The sequence below is a fragment of the Mesoplodon mirus genome (assembly GCF_964341445.2).
Source record: "Mesoplodon mirus genome assembly, chromosome: 11".
Lineage (NCBI taxonomy): Eukaryota > Metazoa > Chordata > Mammalia > Artiodactyla > Ziphiidae > Mesoplodon > Mesoplodon mirus.
This window is the reverse complement of record NC_138987.1, coordinates 64,473,537-64,497,474: the sequence shown is the minus strand read 5'-3', so window position 1 is coordinate 64,497,474 and position 23,938 is coordinate 64,473,537.

The following is a 23,938-nucleotide window of genomic DNA, read 5'->3' as shown; positions in this document are numbered from 1 at the left end:
CGTATCCCTGGATTTAAATAATAAAAGAGATTTAGTAAGATAAACAGTAGTGATATTAAGGGAATATTCAGATATTTCAAGTTTCATAATAGGTTTGGTTTTACTAACTTTTGTAAACAAACTAAAACTCTTTGTTCTATGCTGAACATTTCCCTGTATCTTCATTACTACAAAATACCAACATCATTTATACATTTGAGAAGTAATAAATGCATTCTAGAATTTCAGAATAGTATAGATAATCTTCACCTTCAGATACAGTGATAAAAATGAATTGTTTTGAAGAAAGCAGAATGACTAGCAATTACCTATAGCTATGTCTGTCCCTAAAGATCAATTTTGTAATATACCATGAATAGTTTATAAGTAGCATTTTAATAAACCTTTACTAAAAGAAGAGTTATATATATTCACATGCAAAAAATAATAATAATTACTCAATTTTAAGATATTGGTTACCATTTGAATCATTTGCATGTTACACAATACTTTGACATTTTTTCTCATTTAATTAGGAATAATGCTATCTCTTTAAGAATATTACTTTTTTCCAAGTGCTACATACAAGGACCAATTTTCTTAAATTTATTTTTACTTTAAAAATGATATTATTTATGAAAAGTGTTTTTATTTGTCCAAATATGATATATTTAGGTTTCTGTATTCTCCTTTTCTTTTGTTACTAGTTGAGATGACTGCTGAAGTTCTGAGCTTATGATTTGGGCATATTTCCATTTTATTAGCTGTTTGTCAGTTTTTTAAAAAAATCCACATATCTAAAATATGCAAGTTTTTATAATACTATGTTTAATTACAGTAGTTGTCTTCTGAATATAACTCTTAGCTTTCACTGAATAACTCAGAGAATTTTTAGCCCTCTTTATTCTGTTTTCTTGTTTCATCACTTAAAGAGATTAAATTTTGAATCTTAAACAGTCCCTGAGTTCTCAGAAATGCATCAACAAGCAGAGGCATCTGAATGCAATAGATTGCTTGTTGACTGAATCTCAGCAGTGTCCCTTCATCTGATGGACCTGTCTGTGAGGCCTGCATTTGTTGTTAAGCTATCAATTATATATGTGTTTCTCCATCTTTAAAATTGCAGGAGATGGATTTAGTGTCTGAGAGCCATGATTAGATTCAGAAGTTGGGATGCAGAGGGTCAAAACAGAGTTCTTGCAGCAGTGAAAGGTAGCTCCTGACTCAGCCACAGTTCATCCAGTTTCTCCGCTTGGTTTCATCTAATGCCATTTGGTTTGGGCACAAAGAGATTCCCTTTAGGTGGACTAAGGGAGTAACAAAGTCTCTTTATTCTTTTCAACCTAACTAAGTATTAGGAAATAAACCAAGATGATAGGAGTGATATTTCATTTTAAGCCTTTGATAATTAAAATCATATTGTTTTCAGTTTCCATGGCTACAGTTATATTTCAATTATGTATGATCAAGTGGAAGAATCTAGATAGATTTGTGCTACTGGTATCCTTTACCGCTATAGTCTTATGCATTAAAATGGGGCTAAGATTAAAATTATCGACAAGAGGGATATTAGTACTTAAATATAGCTCAGTATTATTGTAGGAAATATTGATGTCAATATTTAAAAGGCTGAGTCTTAATCCCAATAACAAAATGAGTCTTTACTCAGGGAAAAGTAATTGGTTAACTTTAAAGTAATTAGTGCCTGAAACACAATTTAAAAGTTTGGGAGGAAAATGACAAAAACAACTCTGATAAAGGTCAAGTTTCTATTAATAAGTTTTTGGACTGCGCCTCAAATTATTTTTTGGATGACAGTATCATGGGCCACTTTATTTCTGGCATTGGAATAAAAACCAAGTATTATTATTTCACATTTGGAAATGAGAAAAAAAAAGTTTATAATGCATGCAGATTTTTTGAAGTTTTAAAAATACTGCTTTATTCAAATTCTGTGGTTTTGGTTAGGACCTACACTTATAATGCAAATTCTCCAGATATAAAGATAATTTTCCCTCAACTTTGTTTTCATAAAAAGAAAAAGTTGATTAATATTAGTTTTAGGTGATATTACTTGAACATACTGCTTGATACTACATATTGGGGTTTTTTTTTTTTTGCTTTTTTGCTTAAAATTGTGTTGTGTAGTACTGATTTATCTGAAATTTGGGTAAACAAAATGGAAACTCATTTCTAATGTTATTTGGATATTTTATTTCAAAATACTTAAATATTTTAATACGAACTTTCACCCTATGTTGAAAGAGCTTAAGCAATCTTAAGTGCTGAGTCAGTTTTCCATTAGGAATGTCACCAAAATTGATTTGATGTAGAAAACTTGATTCTTTTAGGGAACGATTTTTAAGATTGTTGTGTAAAGATGCAGTTTTAGCTAAGGGTTAGGGAAATGGTCAAGGATAGGGTTAAGTTTAGAGTTAGGTTTAGTTTTGGGATTGAGTAGGTTAATTTAGTGAACACCCAGTTTTAGGAATGTTTTTTGAGCCTTATTCACATCATGTTAGACCTTTGGGCCTCACTTTCTTTCTCTAAAAAATAAAGAGTAGGATACAATTTTTTATTTATCTCCAATTTATATAATAAAATGAATTTCAAGAGCCCAAGCTCTTATCAGCATTACAAAATATAAATTCGTAGGATTTAGAGTAAAAAAAAATCGAATCTATGTCCTAATTTTTCTGCTTAATCACTGTTTGAACCAAAGTATGGTCTCTGCCTCTCTGAGTGTCCTCTCTTTCACCTTTAAAATGAGAATAATAAGTGATCTTTCATGAATAATTCTGAGGTTATACTTGATAATGTATTTGGATATATTTTGCACAATTTTAAGTATTATTCCATTTTGGTCCCATTTGGCCTTATTGTTATTTTATCATGGATATATTTCACCACTTTATGAACAGAAATAATCTTGGTATTTCATATATTAGATAAAAACATCCCATTTCAGTTTAAAAATATAAAAACAAATTAATAATAAAGGATATGTGAGGAATCAGGATATATATACAAGGGCAGTACTGGTGGACTAAATTATTTCTGGTCCTTAGGGTTGGAAGAAATTAACTGTAGTACATGGAGAGATTTTGAGGGCAAAAAAAAAGGTTCTTTGCAAGGTACAGCAAAGGGTCCAGTGATTTTTAGTCTGTTTGTTGTATTAAAAGGAAATAACTTTACTAATAATCACTGGCTAGTTTGAAGCTATTTGAAAGAGCCTAACAGATTGACTTGAGTATTGATCGTAAAAAGTAATGCTAGGGAAGCCTACTAGTAATGATTGACTTAAGGAGACACCTATTAGAAAGAGAGGAAGAGAATTATAGTTTAAGTAGGTGCATTTCCACAGAAATAAAACTGTTGTGAAAGGGTAATAACTAAAATGTATGGTTTTGGAATAATACAATGTTCAATAGAGATAGTGAACAAGTTGATGATGGTTGTTGAAAAACTAATTTTTTCCCAGAAGATAAAATGAAAGGAATGTTTAAGAACCCAGAGCAAAGTTGAAGTAGACAATCATACTGGAAAAGATTGAAAGATATTTCCAGAGATAAAACATGCATATTATAGAAATTCCAGAAGAAAAAAGAAATAAATGGAAGAAATAGTATAACTAAACGAGAATTAGAAGAAAGACTACCTAATCAAAAAAGAGTTAAGTGGGATTTAATTAGTAAACAGTCTTGGCACAGTTGACTCTCCACCTAAAAGATAGCAAATTCAGAGCTTTGTCACACATGGAATTCAAAATTAAATCCCAGTTGAAATAAAGGTTAAAATGTAAAGTAAATTTTAAAAAGTTGGACATTAAATTATAACTGAAGTGAGCAAAATGTTTTTAAAGAAGACATTAAAACTGTAATGTATAAAGAAACATATAAATGTATTTGAATGTATAAAAAACATTTTTATGACAAAAATTCAGAAGACATACAAAAGTCAAAGTTGAATTTCATAATTAAAGACAGAAATAGAGTTAGTGTCTATAAGTGCAGAAATTCTAGAAACTGATAAGACTTCTCTGAGAATTAAGATTTTTACCTTTTGAAATGATATTTTAGTATAAATAACAGAAAAAAAGAAATCCTTTTCATAAGTATTCAGCAAAATGTAAATTGGCAAAATTGAGATTTAATTTTAAGTGACCATTTAGGGAATTTCAGTTTGTTGTTGTTGTTTCAGTGATAAAAATCCAATGTTAATGTTAATGTGGACAAATATTATTTTCAAAAAATGCTACTAAGAATGTAAAGTGGTATAGTTTTCTGGGAAAATAACCTGGCAAAACCAATTAAAATTTAAAAGGTATATCTGCTAAACTTATCCAGTATCCTTCAGTATATTCTATGAAATTATGTACAATATATTATACATGTTACCTAACCAAACTTGGGTCCACTTGCCCACATGCAATAAAGCCATCCTACTGACACTGGGTTGTGGTGAAGGAAAGTGGAGCATTTTTTTGCACGACACCAAGCAAAGAGTCCAGGTAAGCTAGTCCTCAAAACACCTGAACTCCTGGGTTGCTTTCAGGAAAGCATTTTCAAAGGCCAGGTGAGGGAGGGGAGTCACACGATCTGTCACAGCTCATGCACAATTCTCAGATTGATTGATGGTGAGCTAATAGGGTGGTGTCACATTGTTAATCCTCAGGCTCTAGTAGGTTTGGGGGCTGCATGCTCATGGCTATCAGGTTTGAATCTGCACTTTGGAACTCAGGGAAATGTCAAGGAGGCTGAATGAAGCCTGTTTCCTACAAACAAATGGGACTGAGAAAGGATTTGTACCCAGGAGGGCCCCACAGGGTCCTCCTCAATTTCAAGATGTCAAAAAAATGTTTATGTGCCAAAGAAAAATTGCATAGGACAGAGTTAAACAGGCAAGGAAGACATTATTCAATGCTACTGAAACAGGGATCAAAACTATTGTAATAGGGAAGAGAGACTGAAGACAACTCCATATACAAAAGGCAGGTGGGGATATAAAACTAAAAGGCAGGGTGGGATTAAAAATTAAAATAATTCCTGGTACCTTTGATTCACTTAGCAGTCCTTTTCAGAACAGTATAGAAATGGGTGCTCTCATGAGGTTAAAAAGCTAACAGGTCTCCTATTGCTAAGAGGGAACAAAACAATTATAGTAAAAATGAACATAACAAAATTTTACCTAATGCATCTTCTGGGGAAACAGTAGCTTCATCATTAATGTATATGGACCATGTTGTTTAGTCGTTTTTGAGATTATAGTAGCTATAATTGATAGACACAGGAATGACTCATTTGGGCACTTCATTTATATATGCATACGTGTATGTATGTGTACATGCATGTGCTGATAGCAACAGGGCCATCATCATTTGTAACTTTCCCCCCACTGCTCAGCATGGACACTGAGAAATGTGTGATTTTGCCATTCAGCTGTATTCATTAGCATTACTTTAGTTTTACATGAGGTTCTTGTCCATGAAATGGCATAATTGTTCATTACAGGAGCTTACAGAATGCTCCATCAACTCCATCAAAGGAAAGTATCAACAGATACCATCATGCCCTAACATCATTTGAATATTTCACTTCAAAATCCTCTCTTTGCAGTTTCCACCAATCCCATTGTTGATCAGGATTGATTGCACAATCCTAATCAAATCCACTCTCTTCTTACCATTGAAAGACCTTCCTTAAGCCAAGCTTCCCATTTTCAATAAATTCACACCTTGTCTTTCTCCCACCCCTCCCAGACACTGCCACAGCTCTCTAGAGATGACATTCTCCCTTACCACGGTGAGTAATAAGCTCAGCCATGTATTATCAACAGATTATGTTGGGATGTTTGGATAGCCAGTATTTGACAACCATGTGGCTATCTGGTAAAGAAACCAAAAAGACATTGTAGGATACTTATCTGAGGCCAAAAGAAAAGAAAACAAAGAATATCTGAGATCTGAGGGAATAAAGGAAAAAAGTGAACATTTTCCCTAAATGGGAGTATAGACTTCACTGAATATACAACAGAGCTGATTATAAAATATTTATTAACTTACAAGTAGCAAACACAAAGAGCTTTAGAGTATATATTAAGGCCTTAAACATTGTCATTTTTTGTTAGTTGTACTTCACTTAGCTCCAGTTTTTATTACCAAAAATAAGTATATTGATGAACTTAGAAGAGGTGTACTCTTTACTTAAAGTGAATAAGTAATAAGTATGGAATCCTGAAACATAGGAAGAGAGCACCATATGAAAATTTAATTGCTCTCCCTGATGTGGTTGTTTTCAAATCACATGAAGCCTGTGAGGTGTTTCTGTTTACCAAAATATTAAACATTGGTTGTACCATATAGTAGCATTTTATCAGGTATTTAATTTTAAAGCTTTCATTAAAAGACCATCTCTCCATGGGTGCATAATTTAAAATGTCTCACCAACAAGTTATAATATAAATAAGTTTTTACAAAAGTTTTCTAATTCACTTGTTCCTTGTTTTGATTAGCTCTATTTTTAAATATAGAATCATACAAAACACCTATGCTACTTCCAAGAGTGCCTTTATCATAGGGAAATAGAGTGAGCAAATTCACCAGTGGTATTCACAGAAATATGGTAGGAGGTTTTGGGATGAGAAGCAAGAGCCTTACTTTTATCACTGACAATTAGTAGGCATTGTGAATTGAGACTACACAGTTAATGATTTTTTGTTCTCAGGAAATTATAGCTCAGAAGGAATGCTGGCATTTTGGGTTTGCTAATCTGCATGGCTTTGTGTGCTCTAGTCTTTCAGTCACAATCAAATAATCATTTCCTCTTGTTTGTCTTCATTCATTTCCTGCCCCCTCCTTGCATTTAACTATCAAATGTCCTTTGCTTTTGACCAGAGGCTCTTTAACAAAAGCCCTGTAGTTCCTGACATCATTCTTTTGTAAAAAAGAGTGCTTGGGCATATACTAACATAAATAGTTCTTTTTTCTTGGTCAAAAGCAACTGTTCAACTTATTGTACTGGTATTCTTATACAATATAAGACTTCATTCCAATACACTATCATAAAGGGATTTAGGAAAACAGGAGCTGTGAACAGAAAATTGCATTGTGAATAATGTTGTTTTGACATCAAATCTGAAATCTTCATTTCATTTTAGGGTTTTTGTTTGTTTATTTGTTTCAGAACAAGCCATGAAGTATAAAGGTTATCTATCTGTCATCTATGAATCTATCATCTATGTCTATCTCTCATCAGTCATTTTAAAATTACCATTTTTATTAAGGCTTTTTGTTGGTAGCAGGGTTTTTGTTCTACAAATACCCACTTCCTACCAAGTCACAGTGCCTCCCAAGACAACAATCTATAAGACAGAAAAGGATGCATTTTAAAAGTGCTGTGTAGGAGGTATTAGAACAAATGCTACTATACACGAAGAGAATTTTTGCACATAACTCCCTCACAGTTCTTTAAAAATGTACCCTTTCATATAAAAATATCTGCTTGGAAGCTAACAAACAAGAAGAAAAAAACATTTTTGCCTTTTTAGGTGCTGTCTTGTCAATGCAACTCAAATTGATGTTTCAGGTTACTTACCCCAGAAAAATCTGCAGGAGTCCCAAGATTATTTGTCTGTGTTAAGGTGTTCAGAATATGCCACTCCAGAATAAGTCACTTTGGCATATTGAAAATGTTGAGCTGAAGACACTTGAGAAACAACAGATGTAGGACGGACTCGCTGACCTCCTTTCTACTTAAAAGTAGGTCATAAAATTTCCCATGAGAAAGTTGTTCTTCCTGCATGAGGAAGACAAGAACTTTCCTATTACTGGAGATTGGAGGTCAGTGCTGAAACAGATGTGTACAAACAAGCCTTTATCTTCCATAAGTTTTCCCCAAATATTTCTTAGTCACTTTCTCAGAATTTATTTCCCCTAGAAGTATATCCCCTTTTCTTTCGTACTGTCACTTTTCCACAATTTTATCATTCTTTGTTAAAAAGGTATATAAGCTCTTGGCCCTAACTGCTTCTTTGAGTCTTCATTTTTCCTGTAAAAGCTCTTGTATGCATGTAAAAATGTTAAATACAATGTGTGTGTTTTTTTCCTGTTAATATGTCATTTGTAATTTCAATCCATAGGACCCAGGACCTAAGGAGGTGGAGAAAATTTTTCTTTCATCCCCTACCATAATGGTGATGAGGATGGGATATCATTAGCTGGGATTCCCTACACACTTCAGAGACTGTAGCTAAGATTTGGGATATACCTGAAATAGCCAGCAAAAGGTAAGTGACTTTTATGCTTTTTGTTTTGTGTATTCTTTGTTTTAATTGATCTTTTCCCTCCCAGAGATCAGAATTGTTTTCCTTTCTCTCTGTCTTTTGTGTCATTTTCATAAGGAGGATAAGCACAGCATAGAACACAGGCATGGGTCTTATAAGCCTGTTTTTTGAGGTGGTCTCATAGATCAGTGAGTTTATGGTTCTCGCTGGACTGGAGTCTGTTTGGACAAGCTTTGCTGTGGTTCACCAATAAAAATACTGGGTGAGATTCTCCTTTCACCTTGTTTTGTGTTCTGAGAACATGCCTTATAACCTGCCTTCTGTCAACCAGGAGGTATAGATTGTTGGACCTGCATCAGGTAGCTAGCCATCAGACCAGGAACCCAAGACACAGAGTGTGCTTGCAGCGTTTTCTGTGTCTGACTGTGCCAGCTCTAGGGGAATTTGTCATAATAAGGGGTCTCAGCCTTTAAGGGGCCTTTGTTATCTCTACTTTTATTGCCTTTTTAGTGCTGGAAAAGTGGCATATCAGTATCAGCTGCCCAGTATCAGATTATTAAGTCTGTGATTGGAGGTGTTTTACTTTTGTGAGAGACTGGTGATACAAGTTCTCACAAACACTATTCTTAACCATTTGTGACAACAAGGGTCTTTGCTTTCTTTTTTAAAAATTGAGATATAGTTTATTTACAATATTAGTTTCAGGTATGTACAACATAGTGTTTCAAAAATTTTACAGATTTTTTTCCATTTAGAGCTATTATAAAATATTGGCTATATTCCCTGTGCTGTATAATATATCCTTGTAGTTTATGTATTTTATACATAGTAGTTTGTACCTCTTAATCCCTTAATCCTATATTGCCCCTCCCCATTTCCCTCTCCCCACTGGTAACCACTAGTTTGTCCTCTATATCTCTGAGTCTGTTTCTATTTTGTTATATATATTCTCTTGTTTTATTTTTTAGATTCCACATATAAGTGATAACATACAGTATGTGTCTTTCTCTGTCTGACTTATTTCACTAAGCACGTTGCCCTTCAGGTCCAACCATATTGTTGCAAATGGCAAATTTTCATTCTTTTTTATGGCTGAGTAGTATTCCATTGTATATATACCACATCTTCTTTATCTATTGATGGACACTTAGGTTGCTTCCATATTTTGGTGATAATAAGTAATGCTGCTATGAACATTGGAGTGCATGTATCTTTTAAATTAGTGTTTTCATTTTCTTCAAATATATACTCAGGAGTGGAATTGCTGGATCATATGGTAGTTCTATTTTTAGTTTTTTGAGAAATCTCCATACTCTTTTCCACAGTGGCTGCACCAATTTACATTCTGACCAAGAGTGTACTGAGGTTGCCTTTTCTCCATATCCTCACCAACATTTGCTCTTTGTGGTCTTCTTGATGATAGCCATTCTTACAGGTATGAGGTGATATCTCATTGTGGTTTTGATTTATATTTCTCTGATAATTAGCAATGTTGAGCATTTTTTCATGTGTCTGTTGACCATCTGTATGTCCTCTGTGGAAAAATGTTTATTCAGGTCTTCTCTCCATTTTTCAATAAGGTTGTTTGTTTTTTTGATATTGAGTTGTATGAACTGTTTACATATGTTGGATATTAATCCTTTATTGGTCATATCATTTGTAAATGTCTTCTCTCATTCAGTAGGTTGTCTTTTTATTTTGTCAGTGGTTTCCTTTGTTGAGCAAAAAAAGCTTTTAAGTTTACTTAGGTCCCATTTATTTATTTCTGCTTTTTTTCCCTTTGCTTTAGGAGACAGATCCAAAAAAAATATTGCTACAATTTATGTCAAAGAGTGTTCCACCTATGTTTTCTTCTAGGAGTTTTATGGTTTCCAGTTTTACACTTAGGTCTTTAATCCATTTTGAATTTATTTTGTATATGGTGTGAGAAAAGGTTCTAATTTCATTCTTTTACATGTAGCTGTCCAGTTTTCCCAGCACCACTTACTGAAGAGATTGTCTTTTCTTGTTTATTTATTCTTCCATTGTTGTAGATTAATTGATCGTAAGTGTATGGGTTTATTTCTGAGATCTCTATTCTGTTACGTTGATCTATGTGTCTGTTTCTTTTCCACACCATACTGTTTTGACTACTGTAGCTTTGTAGTATTTTAAGCTACCTTTATGAGTGGCTTTTTGAATCATGTGGGCTGTACCCACACCGGGGGTATCTCTTGCATCCATGATAAAAAAAATTATTTGAAATCTAAAAAATTACCTCTAGGTCTTTCTATGGAAAGGCTTATTGGATTTAGTCACAGTTAAAAGAGGTATAACTTTAAAGAGTCTGCTTGTCAATGGCCAGATGATGGATCCTTTGATTTGAAAAAAAAACTTTTATGTTTGAAAAAAATGTTAAAGAGCTCTTATCCTAAACAAATGCCCTATTGGTACCTGTGGAATGATTAAATTGAAAAGACACAAAAGAGCATTATGGCTAACCTATGGACTCTTTTAACAAGATTAAAGAATGGAAATGAAAACAAAAGTTAAATTCCGCACCCACAGTGAATTCCCCTTCCCTGTGCTCCTATACCCTTGTTTATAACTAACTCCCTGTCTATGACCTTCCAGAAGAACTTCTGGATCTCCTGACCCCTGGCTCAAATCCTCCTCCCCAAATCCAACTCTACCTCCTCAACAAATTCCTTTAATCCCTGAAACTCCTTTGATTTGCCCAGAAAATTCCTTAAATACCCAACTGACCACTTTCTTCTCTTACCCTGAAAAAATTATAGAAAATAATCCAGCCTGATGGCCAGGACTGGGCATACAGGTTACTTACGTAAATACTAATGGCCAAGAAATAACCTTGCAGAGGTTCAGGACCATGCAGTAGGGCTTGTTTTGCTGTCCCGTATAATTTTACCTACCTTCTGGGTATCTATCTAGCCTTCCTATGCAATGTCCTTTGTGGATGTATCCTGGACCCCCACCACAAATATACATGTCCCTTGGACAGCACCAGATCCTTTAAGCTACGATGCCCTTTACTCCCACTTTTGAAAGATTACACCAAATTTAGAGAGGAGTTTGAAGGCTTGATGGCCATTCACAGACCCACTCATAGGGACCTCAACAGGCTACTAAGAGGTGTTCTTTCCACCCATGCTTATACTGTAGTTATAAGACAAGCCAGACAGCCCCCCCCCAGGAAAAGTCCCCTTACCTAACAGAAAACACATGTTTGGAACTTCTCCCAGGTCTCTTCCAGTGATCAGGAAATGGATCATCTGGATGCTGATATTTAAGGCCTGATAGAAACAATTGTAGATACTTTTCCCCCAAGGTGAATTGGTCTAAGGTTGAGTTGTGCACTCAGAAAGAAGGGGGGCATCCTAAGGTCTTTGTTGAACACTTTTATACAGACTTTCCAAAAGCACACTGCATTAAACCCTGAAACCCCAGAACATAGAGATCTTTTAATTTCCTCCTTAGTGAGAAATCTTCTCCCTAATATAAGAAGACAAATCCAAAATGGTGTGGTTGGCTGTGCAGGCCAGTCTCTCAATGTTATTATTGAAGTTGCTATTTATCAATGTTATTATTGAAGTTGCTATTTAATTCTTTGAAAATAGCTTGCAGGAAAGCAGGAGAAAAAAGGAATTGAAATCAACAATCCTTGCCTTGCAAATTGAGTGTTTAAAAAACAGAAGTAAGAATCTAAGTGTAACTTAATACCCGCCCATTTTTCTTGCCAACCACAGAGCCTTCCCTATCCATCTCAAGATATTTGCAGATATTGTAAAAGGGCAGGGCAATTGTTCTGCATATAAAACAAAGGTAAACTTAAATATACAGTATCCCTAGATCTCAGCAGCCTCAGAGAGTCTGTTTTTCCCCTTCCGTGGGACAGTTTCGCATAGATTGATGGGGTCATTCAATCCTCAGCTGTACCTCAGAACCCAGCATTAAACTTAGAATATTAGGAACGGTACTTCTTAACTGATACCAGTGGAACTTTCTCTACCATTGACTTAGAGGATTTATATTTGTTTGTCACCTCTAATTCTGTTCAAGCTGTTGGAGTCTCTGGGCAACCTATTTTATTGTCATATCTCAGGCCACTGCAAAATCCTTAGGCCCTCTAACCACCCATCATATCTTTCTAGTTTCTGGTTCTTCACCAGTGAACCTTTTAGGTAGAGGCTTGTTATGTAAATTTAATGCCACCATACAATGTAATGAGAAAAGTATTTTTATTTCCCTGCTCTCAGACCAAATCACAAGCTTCCTACTTTCCCCAATGGAGACCTATCTCAATTTAAAATCCTCTGAAGAGAGTGGAACCTTAAGAGATGTACTAGTTAGTCTCTGGTCCTCACATGCAAATGAGGTTGGATTGCTCTTCAGTGCAGTGACCATGCACATTTTCTGGAAAAGGAATAAACCTGTCCCAACAGTAGCCCAACACCCTCTTTCTCAAGAAGCAAAAAAAAAAAAAAAAGGAATTGTACTTATAATAGAGCCAAGTGTTCTTCCTCACTCTACGATACCTCGATCTTGTCAGTAAGAATGGACATTTGATTCAGATGGGAATCAAATTATTGATTTGTACAAAATGGAAGAGCCAATAATTGTTTTTGTAATTCCTCATCACACTATAGTCTCTAGTCCAACTACTATTCTTACCTCAATTCCTGCTGACATAGCTTGATTTACAGTCACTGACTCCTGCACAGCTTTCTAATGCCATTGCACACATTCTCTTTGTATTTACATTTCGAGGAAGACAATTAACATGGACTTGCACACCTTTGAGATATTGTGAGTCTCCCTCAATATTTTCCCAAGTTCTTAAAGCTTAGATTCTAGTTTTTACCCAAGGCTCCCCTCTCGTTCAGTATGTTGATGGCCTCTTACTTGGTACTCAAACTAAGGAAGGTGTTTTTATAGATTCCCTCATTCTCTTAAAGGCACTAACTGAACAAGGCTATAAAACCTCCCAATATAGACTTCAATGGATACAGACAACTGTTAACTACTTAGAACATGAGGTATCTCAGGGCACTCAAAACTCACACCAAAATGCCTTGAGTTAATATTGTCCATCCCTCTTCTGAAAACAAAAACACAACTATGTAAATTTTGGGGGGCAGCTGCTATTGTTGCCAACAAATTCCTAATTCTGCTGCCCTTGCTCTTGGCTTACCCAGTTTTGATAAACATTTTCACCAAGACAATAATGGAATTGCTGCAGTATTTTAGTACAACTGTTTATTCTTAGATAAGTCCTATAGCATATTTCTCATGTCAGTTAGATGTTGTGGCATCAGACATGCTCCCATGCCTGCGTGTTGTAACCATAATTGCCACCCTAATTGACAAAACCATTGCTCTTACATTAGTCTACCATTCACCTCTATGTTCCTCATACTGTTTCTGTTCCCTTACGAGTTCATAAGACATAGCTCCTCTCTCTACATGGAGGCAGACCACCTATGAACAAGCCCTCTTCACCAATCCCTCCCTCATCTTACACTGCTGTAGCACCTTAAATTTAGCTCTTCTAACTCCTCCCAGATGATGGACAGCCCCACTCCATTCCACATGATTGCCTTACAACTCTAGAAATAATTTCAAAGACACACACGAAAATCTCTTAGATATCCCCTTAGACAACCCAGAATCACTTCAACTTTGTGATGGCTCTTTTAAACAAAATTTCCAGGAAAACATAACTCCTTGCAACATAGTTTTCCCACATGAAACTCCTGAGGCATACTCTTTACACACTGTAAAATCAGCCCAAGCTGCTGAAATCACAGCTTTTAGTAGAGCTTACATGTTGGCAAACAAGAAAACTGCCACTATTTACACTAACTCCAGATATGCCTTTGGAGTCTTCCATGCTGTTGGTACAATCTGTAAATCCTGTAGATTCTTAACCTCTGCTGATACTACTGTTGCCAATGGGCACATAATTGTTACTCTATTACAGGCTATTCATCTCCCTACTACAGTGCCTATTGTTCACACTCCAGCCCATTGTAAGGAGACTGATACTGTATCTCTAGGGAATGAGAGGGCTGCCAAGACTGCTAAATACAAAACTGAGTTCACCTACCCTTCCGCTATCTACTTTATCAACCTGCCTTTATCCCTGACTGATATCCTTTGACATGCCACCCCACAATATGCCACTTTGCCATATTGACAATTTTGAGCTGAAGACACTTGACAAACAACAGCTGTAGGAAGGGCTCCCTGGCCTCCCCCTTCTACCTAAAAGCAGGGCATACAATTTCTTATGAGAAAGGTGCTTTCCCTACACTGGGGAGAGAGGAACATTTTTATCACCAGAGACGGGAAGTTGAGGCTGAGATGAATCTGTACAAACAGACATACTAAAATAACCCTTTTCTTCCTTAGTTTCCTCCATATATTTCTGAGTCACTTTTCCACAATCTATCACCTCTAGAGATGTAACATACTTTTCCTTTGTCTTGTCACTTCTCCTCAAACTTATCTTCCTTTGTTAAGAAGCATATCAGCTCTCAGTCCTAACTGCTTCTTTGGATTTTTACTTTTTCCTATGAATGCTCTTATGTGTATATAAAAATATTAAATAAAATTTGTATGCTTTGCTCTTGTTAATCTGTCTTTTGTCAGTTCGATAGATAGGTCCCAGCCACAGAACCTAAAAGGGTGGAGGAAAGTTCTTTTACATCCCCCACATATGCTTGTTTATATCATATTTTATTAGATATAAGATGAAAATTAGATAAAAGAATAAGTGCAAATATATACTGTCTTTCTTCTGTTTTTATTGAGATATAATTGACATACAACAGTATATAAGTTTAAAGTGTAAAGCATAATGATTTGACTTGCACACATCATGAAATGACTATCACAATAAGTTTAGTGAACATTCATCTTCTCATATAGATACAGAATTAAAGAAATAGAAAAAATTTTTTGTGTGTGATGAGAACTCAGGATTTACTCCCTTAACAATTTTTATATATAACATATGACTGTGTTAATTATATTTATCATTATACACTAAATGCCTAGTACTCATTTATCTTATAGTGGTAGTTTTCCACTATCTTTGTTCATTTCCCCTCCCCCACTGCTCCTGCCTCTGGGAACCACAAATGTGATCTCTTTTTCTATGAGTTTGTTTGTTTTTAAAGTATAAATGACCTACAACACTTGTTAGTTCCTATTACACAACATAGTGATTTTTTTCTACACATTTCAAAATGATTACCACAATAAATCTGTTTACTATATACAGACTATATACAAAGATATTCCTTAGGTATTGACTATATTCCCCATACTGTACATTTTATACCTGTGACTGGATTTATTTTGCAACTGGAAATTTGTACTTCTTAAACTCCCTCACCTATTTCCTTCCTCCCCACAAACCCCTCTCCTCTGGTAACCACCTGTTTGTTCTCTGTATATAAAACTCTTTCTGTTTTTTTTTTTTTTTAACATCTGTATTGGTGTATAATTGCTTTACAATGATGTGTTAGTTTCTGCTTTATAACAAAGTGAGTCAGTTATGCATATATCCCCATATCTCTTCCCTCTTGTGTCTCCCTCCCTCCCACACTCCTTATCCCACCCCTCTAGGTGGACACAAAGCACCGAGCTGATCTCCTTGTGCTATGTGGCTGCTTCCCACTAGCTATCTGTTTTACATTTGGTAGTGTATATATGTCCATGCCACTCTCTCACTTTGTCCCAGCTAACCCTTCCCCCTCCCCATATCCTAAAGTCCATTATCTAGTAGGTCTGCCTCTTTATTCCCATCTTGCCCCTAGGTTTTTCATGACGATTTTATTTTTCTTTTTTAGATTGCATATATATGTGTTAGCATACGGTGTTTGTTTTTCTCTTTCTGACTTAATTCACTCTGTATGACAGACTCTAGGTGGATCCACCTCACGACAAATGACTCAATTTCGTTTCTTTTTATGGTTGAGTAATATTCCATTGTATATATATGCCACATCTTCTTTATCCATTCATCTGTCAATGGACACTTAGGTTGCTTCCATGTCCTGGCTATTGTAAATAGCGCTGCAGTGAACATCATGGTACATGACTCTTTTTGAATTATGGTTTTCTCAGGGTATATGCCCAGAAGTGGGATTTCTGGGTCCTATGGTAGTTCTATTTTTAGTTTTTTAAGTAACCTCGATACTGTTCTCCATAGTGGCTGTATCAATTTACGTTCCCACTGACAGTGCAAGAGGGTTCCCTTTTCTCCACACCCACTCCAGCATTTATTGTTTGTAGATTTTTTGATGATGGCCATTTTGACCGGTGTGAGATGATATCTCATTGTAGTTTTGATTTGCATTTCTCTAATGATTAATGATGTTGAGCATTCTTTCATGTGTTTGTTGGCAATCTGTATATCTTCTTTGGAGAAATATCTATTTAGGTCTTCTGCCCATTTTTGGATTGGGTTGTTTGTTTTTTGTTTTTGTTTTTGTTTGTTTGTTTGTTTTGCTGTACGAGGGCCTCCCACTGTTGTGGCCTCTCCTGTTGCGGAGCACAGGATCCGGATGCACAGGCTCAGCGGCCATGGCTCACGGGCCTAGCCGCTCTGCGGCATGTGGGCTCTTCCCAGACCGGGGCACGAACCCGTGTCCCCTGCATCGGCAGGCGGACTCTCAACCACTGCGCCACCAGGGAAGCCTGGGTTGTTTGTTTTTTTGATACTGAGCTTCATGAGCTGCTTGTAAATTTTGGAGATTAATCCTTTGTCAGTTGCTTCATTTGCAAATATTTTCTCCCATTCTGAGGATTGTCTTTTCATCTTGTTTATGGTTTCCTTTGCTGTGCAAAAGCTTTTAAGTTTCATTAGGTCCCATTTGTTTATTTTTGTTTTTATTTCCATTTCTCTAGGAGGTGGGCCAAAAAGGATCTTGCTGTGATTTATGTCATAGAGTGTTCTGCCTATTTTCCTCTAAGAGTTTGATAGTGTCTGGCCTTACATTTAGGTCTTTAATCCATTTTGAGTTTATTTTTGTGTATGGTGTTAGGGAGTGTTCTAATTTCATTAGTTTACATGTAGCTGTCCAGTTTTCCCAGCACCACTTATTGAAGAGGCTGTCTTTTCTCCACTGTATATGCTTGCCTCCTTTATCAAAAATAAGGTGACCATATGTGTGTGGGTTTATCTCTGGGCTTTCTATCCTGTTCCATTGACCTACATTTCTGTTTTTGTGCCAGTACCGTACTCTCTTGATTACTGTAGCTTTGTAGTATAGTCTGAAGTCAGGGAGCCCGATTCCTCCAGCTCCGTTTTTCTTTCTCAAGATTGCTTTGGCTATTCGGGGTCGTTTGTGTTTCCATACAAATTGTGAAATTTTTTGTTCTAGTTCTGTGAAAAATGCCAGTGGTAGTTTGATAGGGATTGCATTGAATCTGTAGATTGCCTTGGGTAGTGTAGTCATTTTCACAGTGTTGATTCTTCAATCCAAGAACATGGTATGTCTCTCCATCTGTTTGTATCACCTTTAATTTCCTTCATCAGTGTCTTATAATTTTCTGCATATAGGTGTTTTGTCTCCTTAGGTAGGTTTATTCTTAGATATTTTATTCTTTGTGTTGCAATGATAAATGGGAGTGTTTTCTTAATTTCAGTTTCAGATTTTTCATCAGTATATAGGAATGCAAGAGATTTCTGTGCATTAATTTTGTATCCTGCTACTTTACCAAATTCATTGATTAGCTCTAGTAGTTTTCTGGTAGCATCTTTAGGATACTCTATATATAGTATCATGTCATTCGCAAAAGTGACAGCTTTACTTCTTTCTTTGGGATTTGGATTCCTTTTATTTCTTTTTCTTCTGTGATTGCTGTGGCTAAAACTTCCATACCTATGTTGAATAATAGTGGTGAGAGTGGGCAACCTTGTCTTGTTCCTGTTATTAGAGGAAATGGTTTCAGTTTTTCACCATTGAGAACAATGTTGGCTGTAGATTTGTCATATATGGCCTTTATTATGTTGAGGTAAATTCCTTCTATGCTTACCTTCTGCATATCTTGGCTATTGCAAATAATGTTGTTGTGAACATTGCGGTGCACATAGCTTTTTGAATTAGTGTTTTCATTTTCTTTGGATATATATGCAGGAGTGGAATTTCTGGATCATATGGTAGTTTTATTTTTAATTTTTTAAAGGAATTTTCATATTGTTTTCCATAGTGGCTACACCAATTTACATTCCCACCAACAGTGCACAAGAGTTCCCTTTTCTCCACATCCTTGCCAACACCTGTTATTTGTTGTCTTTGATGATAGCCATTCTTACAGGTATGAGGTGATATCTCATTATGGTTTTGATTTGCATTTCCCTGGGGATTAGTGATGTTAAGCATCTCTTCATGTGCCTGTTGGCCACTTATATATCTTCTTTGGAAAAATGTCTGTTCATCCTCTGCCGTTTTTTAATTGAGTTATTTGTTTTTTGGATGTTGAATTGTATGTGTTCTTTGTGTGTTTTGGATATTCACCCCTTATCAGATAAATCCTTTGCAAATATCTTCTCCCATTCAGTAGGTGGCTTTTTCGTTTTGTTGATAGCTTTCTTCATTGTGCAAAAGCTTTTTAGTTTAATAGGGTCCCATTTGTTTATTTTTTGCTTTTGCCTTGTCTGAGGAGACAGACCCCCCCAAATATTATAAAGACTGATATTGAATAGAGTAGTGCTTATTTTTTTCTTCTATATGTTTTATGGTTTCAGGTTTTAACATTTAAGATTTTAACCCCATTTGAGTTTATTTTTGTGCATGATGTAAGGGAGTAGTCCAGTTTGATTCTTTTGTGTGTAGATGTCCAGTTTTCCTAACACCATTTATTTAAGAGGCACTTTTCCCCATTGTATATTCTTGCCTCCTTTGTCTATATTAATTGACCATATAACTGTGGTTCATTTCTGGGATCTCTATTCTGTTCCATTTATCTGTGTGTCTGTTTTTGTGTCAGTACCATACTGTTTTGATGACTGTAGCTTCGTAGTTTGAAATCAGGGAGCATGATACCTCCAGCTTTGTTCTTTTTTTCTCAAGATTGTTTGGCTATTTGGGGTTCTTTATGTTTCCATAAAAATTTTAGAATTATTTGTTCTAGTTTTGTGAGAAATGTCATTGGTACTTTTGTAGGGATTGCATTGAATCTATAGATTGCCTTGGGTAGTATGATCATTTTAACAATATTAAGTCTTCTGATCAGTGAACATGATGTGTCTTTCCATCGGTGTCATCCTCAGTTTCTTTTATCAGTGTCTTATAGTTTTGCAAGTACAAGTATTTTATCTCTTTAGTTAGATTGTTTCCTAGGCATTTTATTCTTTTTGATGTAATTGTAAATGAGATTATTTTCTTAACTTCTCTTTCTGATAGTTCATTGTTAGTGTATAGAAATGCAACAGATTTCTTGGTATTGATTCTATATCCTGCAATTTTACTGAATTCATTGATGAACTCTAGTAGTTTTTTTGCTGGCCCCCCAGTGGGCGGATCTGGGTCCCAGGGCCTCTGGCTGCAGGGCCCTGGGGATCCTGGGGCTAGTGCTGGCACACTGTTGTATGAGGCTGGGTCTTGGGCCCTTTGGTGGACAGGGCCAGATCCTAGGGCAGCTGTGGGCTCAGGGGTCTTAGGGCAGCAGATCTGGTGATGGGTTAGGCCATGTCTCTGCCCAGCTAGTTACTTGGCCTGATGCTTCCCAGTAGTGGTGCTGAGAGACTGGTTGGCAGGGCCATGTGCCAGAGCTAATAAGTTAAAGATAGGATTTCAAAATGGTGCTTGCCTGTACCGGTGTCCATGTGGTAAAACAAGCTCCCCAAAATGGCTCGCATCAGAATCTGTGTCCCCAGGGCAAGCCCCAGCTGCTTTCTGCCTCTCTGAGAGGCTCTCCAAGATCAGCAGGTGGATCTGACCCAGGCTTCTTTCAAATTACTTCTGTATTGTGTCTTGGAGTGTGTGAGATTTTTGTGTGCACCCTTTAGGAAGAGTCTCTATTTCCCACAGCCCTCTGGCTCTCTGAAAAGTAAGCCCTGTTGGCCTTCAAAGCCAAATGTTCTGGGGGCTCATCTTCCATGAGTAGGAGCCCCAGGCTGGTGAGCCTGATGTGGGGCTCAGACCACTTGCTCCTTGAAGAGAACCTCTGCAGTTGTAATTGTCCTCCTGTCTGTGGGTCACCCCCCTGGGGGTATTGGTCTTGACTATACTGTGTCTCCACTCCTCCTATCCATCTTGTTATGGTTCCTCCTTATACCTTTAGTTGTATAAGATCTTTCCTCCTAGTCTTTTGGTTTTTCTCATCAATAGTTTATTTGCAAATAGTTGTAATTTTGGTGTGCCCATGGGAGGAGGTGAACTCAGGGCCTTCCTTCTTCACTGTCTTGGCCCCCAAGGTCTGCAACCATCTTTTATGCACACAGAAATATTTCCTTGGCATTTTCTTGTATCTTATCTCATAATATTTTTAAATTAATTAATTAATTAATTGAATAGCAACTATAGCATTTCATGTATTTTAGGCCATGAGAAAACATTTATTTTCTTCCTTTTGAAATTCCTTGGGAAATTAAGACATTTAACTATGATATAAATCAGTTTAATCTTTTGTATGTTATGAGAGTCTCAGAGGAAACATATTTGGAAATATTTGCCAAAGATATTTCAGTTTTTAACAATAAAAGAGATTAGAATATGAGAGAACATTCATAGGATAGCACACAGACCATGGTATATGTGTCCAAAACAGTAGGTTTCAGTGTTGAAAAAGAATGATCTAGATTATCTCTTAATACTCTGTGTAATACTGTTAATGTGAAAGTATAATCTAGCTGATATTAACAGAAAATGAACAAGGTATTTGCCAGCTAAATAAAAGAGGTGTAAAATAACCCTATAGCAATACAACAAATGGTAGACACTTTTGTAACTAACAACTAATTTAGATATAGACATTTAAGTATAAGCCATATTATAAATCAAAATTAGCCTTGCCATAATCAAATGACTGAGGTATAGAATCTTTTAAAAGCTAATATTCAAAATAAAAGAAAAATCTCAAATGACCACTGTGGTAAGGTGAAAAATGACTCTTCAAAAGATACCTATATCAGATCCCTGGAATCTGTGAATGTTACCTTATTTGGAGAAAGGCTATTTGAAGATATAATTAAGTTTAGGGCCTTGAGATGAAGTCATCCTAGATTCTAAGGGTGGGTTCTGAATCCAGTGATATGTACCCTTATAAGAACATAGAAGAGAACAGAAACACAGAGAAGAAGGTGATATGAAAACAGAGGTAGAGTTTGGGGTCATATGGCCACAAGTCAAAGAAAGAATGCTGGCAGCCACCGGAAGCTGGGAGACGCTGGGAAGCATTCTCCCCTAGAGCCTCTAGAGAAAGTGCAGTTCCACTGACATGTTGATTCTGGACTTCTGGCCTCCAGAATGATATAAGGATAAATTTCTGCTGTCTGAAGCCACTTCATTGTGGTTGTTTGTTACGGCAGCCACAAGAAGTTAATACAATCAGAGAGGCTGACTTAGGATGACTAAAATTCATTTAAATATAATCTGTAGACATTTTTGGCAGTGTTTCTAGTTTTCTGGGGCTCTCCATCCTAAAATTCCTTGATATTTATTAGCTGGAAGTGATATACTCGTGTTTATTCTTATTGTTTATTTTATTTTCATTATAATTCTTATTTTGTATTGGAGTATAGTTGATTAACAATGTTGTGTTAGTTTCAGGTGTACAGCAAGGTGATTCAGCCATACATATACATGTATCTATCTTTTTTCAAATTTTCCTCCCACCTAGGTCACCAAAGAGTATTGAGCAGAATTCCCCATGCTATACAGTAGGTCCTTGTTGGTTGTCTGTTTTAAATATAGCAGTGTGTACATGTCAATCCCAAACTCCCAGTCTGTCCCTCCCCCCCACCCTTCCCCCTGTTAACCATAAGTTTGTTCTCTAAGTCTGTTTAATATGATGATGAACAAACATTAACCATAATTTATAAATTAGTGATTCTCACAACACAAAAGTACTGTTATTAGTTTTGTCCTTTCTATTATGCTTGACTTTTTGGATAAGAAATAAGACTTGGACATGCTTGCTTTCTTTGCTTTTATTCTTTTTTTTTTTTCTTTTTGGCCCACACCATGCATCTTGTGGGATCTTAGTTCCCCAACCAGGGATTGAATCCACGTCCTTAGCAGTGGAAGCACAGAGTCCTAACTCCTGGTCCACCAGGGAAGTCCCTGGACATGCTTTCTGTGGGTAGAAAAGGTGCTCACTTCGTCTTGAATAGATGTTTCCAAATGCAGGTAACAAGATATGAGGAAGCATTTACCAGATCGTGAAATGCCTCTTACACAAATGCCTTCCTGACACATCTTGGGGGTGCTGGTCCTGAACTCCCCAAACTCAGTTAGGAGCAGTGATGTGGTATATATTCTGTATCCCCTTTCATACATATATTTTATTACTTTCTTTCTATCAGAAAATTATAGAAGGGGGATGGTGTGAAGGGAAAATAAGAAAAGTAGTTGCTGAAGCTATTTTTCAGCTTTTCCAGAACATTACAAATTTAGTGAAACGGGGTTAAGCAAGGGCTTTTCGACCTTGGTACTGTGGGCATATACCAGTTATTACATGAATTTGGATGGCACAAGTCTTCATGTGTGGGCTATCTATGCATTGTAATATGTTTAGCAGAATTCCTGTCCTTCGCTCGCTAGATGCCAGCAGTCTCTCTCCCTCCTATTGTGATCATCAAAAATGTCTCCTGACATTGCCCACTGTCCCTTGGGGAGGACATCCCTAATTAAAAAAATACTTGGTTTAAGCATACTGTTTTTATTCCTGTGTGCAATTTGAATGTTCACAGTGACTATTTTTAGGAGATCATTTGTGTTTCACTTTTATATTGTTACATCCTGGGGGAAATAGTGCTGAGCAACTCATCTCTAGTTCCTGACTTCATGGAGCTTAGAGACTTAGTGGAAAAGACACAACAGAAATCAAATTACTATGAAAATAGTTGTATGCTAGTATTGATGGCAAACACAGTTCGTTGCTAATTCATAGCTGTTTCTCTCATCTTTACTAAGAGAACTTGACTTTGTTCTGGGTGACAAAATACTCAGTTAGATGATGATGCATATTGCTCTTTGCCAGAAGCTCACTTTGTGTACTCTCTTGTATCTGTTGAAGGCAAGCATAGTCACTTGTTGAATTCTGTGGAATGAAGTGAAAGAAGTTGTTTTCTGGGTGTTTTATAGAAAATATTCTTATCTCTGCTATAAAGAAAGCTAATTTTTTCTGCCCAAACCTCCACCTCTTTTTCCCCAACCTTTGGACTTGTAAAAGGATGTGAGGCTGAGTTGCAAGAGCCATCTTGTTACACTGAAACCAAGAGAATCAAAGCAATGTTGAGCTAGAGACTGGAATAATTGGAATGCTAAGCCAATAATAGTAACCACTATTATAACACAACTCAAGGCTTGTGAAAGTTGCTTTCAATCAGCTATCGTATCTCATGAAGCAAAAATATTCCTCTTTTGCAAATTGCTGATATTTGTGGTGAAATGTGAGATATAAGTGGCATTAATTAAGGGAAAATTATGGTACAGTACAGTAT